Raw genomic sequence first — 2,772 nt, 5'->3', positions numbered from 1 at the left:
TGAAAACTTAATTCCTATAAAATGGGTGCAGATATTTGAGAATTATGTATCTGATAAGGGACTTATATCCAGGATATATAAACAACACATACAACTAAGTAATCCAACTTTTGAAATGGGCAAACAATATGAAGAATATATACAAACAGTCAATAAACACATGCAAAGATGTTCAACATCATTATCTATCAGGGAAATGCAAGTCAATACTGCAATGAGATATAACTTCATCCCCTCTAGGATGGCTATAATCAAAAAGACAGATAATAACAAGTGCTGGTGAAGAAGTGGTGAAACTGGAAGCCACATACAGTGCCAGTGGGTAAGTAAAATGGCACAATCACTTTTGAAAAGAGAAATGAGTGAGTATATGAGGGAAAATATTATTTAACTGTTTTCAGTAATCATATTATTCTGACACTATTTTGTGTGTAATATGGGATAAAGCAAATGAGTAATTATGTGATTCTCTAATTTCATCATCTTCTGATTCAACCAGGGAATAATTCTCCAGTGGAAGAATGAATAGGAATTCTGAATTCCTGAATGTGAACTGGAAATATCTATAAGAACTCTCCTGGTTCGGGTAGCTGAGAAGGCCTAGAAGTAATGACCAACTCATGGCAGTAAGCATTCCTATGCCTAGGCCGTCATGTTGAAATACCATTTTCTACTAAAAGAAATCAGGACTTCTTATGGCTAATTCCAAGAGCTCTCTGACATCACAGAGCAAGAATTGATCAAGGATGACTATGATCGTCACATAAGAACTCAGGAGTTGGCATGCAGAGACTCCTACAGGCCACAGGTGGGATAAAGAGGAGTTTCAATAAGGATAACAGGTGCAGCAGCACCAGGCACATCAACTACATTTATATCCATGACACCACAGTGAAACTTACTAACAAGTGTCCTTTGGAAAAACTGATTAAAAAATCAAGAATGGGCCAGAGGCGTTGGCTCACTCCTGTAATCCCAGCACTTTGGGACGCTGAGGTGGGCGGATCACAAGATCAGGAGTTTGAGATCAGCCTGACCAACATGGTGAAACACCATCTCTACTAAAAATACAAAAATTAGCCGGGCACAGTGGTGGGCACCTGTAAACCCAGCTACTCAGGAGGCTGAGGCAGGAGAGTTGCTTGAACTCGCGAGGCAGAGGTTGCAGTGAGCTGAGATTGCACCATTACACTCCAGGCTGGGTGACAGAGCAAGACTCCATCTCCAAAAAACAAATCGAGCATTTACCTTATGTATATAGAAGTGGATAACTGAATAGTAGAAGAGAAAAAGTTTCTCTTTAAATAAGTATTACAGCTAATAAATAAAGAGAAATTATTGAATAGAACATCACTCTATGTTCTTAAGAAATTGATGGTTCTAGGCATTGAGCACCAACAACTGATAACGTCTAACATCATTAAAAGGACACAACCAGTCTTTATGTGCCTCCTAATGAGAAAACACCACCCACCACCTGGGAAGCAGTTTTGCCGCAAAATAAAAATCAAATGTAAATCCTATCCAACCGTTAGATGTTTTGTCTATAAGGTAACTAGAAACATGTGGCTATTTAAATTAATTAAGATTAAATAAAATTTAAAATTTTAGTTCTCTAGTCTCGCTGGCCACATTTAAAGAGCTCAGTAGCCACAAGTAGCCACAACCCACAGCTCAGATATACATTCCGCTCATCACAGAAGTTCTATTAGTATTGCTCAGTACCCATTCACAGGAAATACAGGAGGGCCTGTGAAACTGCAGAGGGATGCAAAGCAATCCACAAAGTCCAGAATGCAAGAAATTCTGCAGACCAAAGACTTGGTTTCTTAAATAAAATGTAACCAAAAAAAAAGAAATGGGAAGGAAAGATTGTTGACTAAAAGTGTTAAAAGATAGAGTGAAAAACAGTAATGAAAATCGGGTAAAAGTAAACTATGATGCTTATGGAAGCATGGACGAGGAAACCAGGAAGAAAAGGAAAGAGTCCCCATAAGAGGCTGGACCATACCTCCTTCTACAGGGAGGAAGGGGACTGTGGCTGGTGTCGCAATTGAGCAGCAAAGCTTGATTTTCCAGCCTGAGTGCTGGGGCCTTCACCTTCTGGCAACCCATTAAGTTAAACAATTGTTTTCATGTGGTTTTCTACATCTATATTAAATTTCACCATAAAGAACGGTTAAATAAAATCTCTTAAAGTTCATTATGTGGTACCTGGTGAATTACAACAGGCAGTATGATAGCAATTGGGCCTCTGTGAGAAGCGACATCTAAGCCAAACAGAATTGACAAAAAAGAAGGCAACCTTTGGAAGATCAGAACATTGCAGAAAAGAATATAGAGAAAGGGGCTGGCACGATGGCTCACTCCTGTAATCCCAGCAGGCTGGGACGCCAAGGCAGGAAGATCACTCGAGCCCAGAGATTGGGACTAGCTCAACATGGTGAAACATTTTCTCTACAAAAAAATGGAAAAATTAGCCAGGCCTGGTGGCTCATGCCTATAGTCCCAGCTACTCTGGAGGCTGAGGTGGGAAGATCCCTTGACCCCAAGAGGTCGAGTCTGCATTGAGCCATACGCTCATGCCACTGCACTCCAGTCCAAGATGCAGAGCAAGACGGTGTCTCAAAAAAAAAAACAAAAACAAAAAACAAAACAAAACAAAAGGAGAATTTGAGAGGCTGAGGCAGATGGATCATGAGGTCAGGAGTTCAAGACCAGCCTGGCCAACATGGTGAAACCCCATCTCTACTAAAAATACAAAAATTAGCC

At 40.2% G+C, this 2,772-nt stretch overlaps 1 pseudogene across 1 annotated transcript in view; it reads right to left on the bottom strand.

The window, feature by feature from the left end:
* The window catches only part of LOC105532393, a 140,749-nt pseudogene that overhangs the window by 119,871 nt on the left and 18,106 nt on the right, over window positions 1-2,772 (bottom strand). The window lies entirely within an intron of this gene.

Source organism: Mandrillus leucophaeus, unplaced genomic scaffold (genome assembly GCF_000951045.1).
Source record: "Mandrillus leucophaeus isolate KB7577 unplaced genomic scaffold, Mleu.le_1.0 Scaffold1206, whole genome shotgun sequence".
NCBI classification, from domain to species: domain Eukaryota; kingdom Metazoa; phylum Chordata; class Mammalia; order Primates; family Cercopithecidae; genus Mandrillus; species Mandrillus leucophaeus.
Note: the sequence above shows the minus strand (reverse complement) of the source record. Positions and strands in the feature narration are given on the sequence as shown.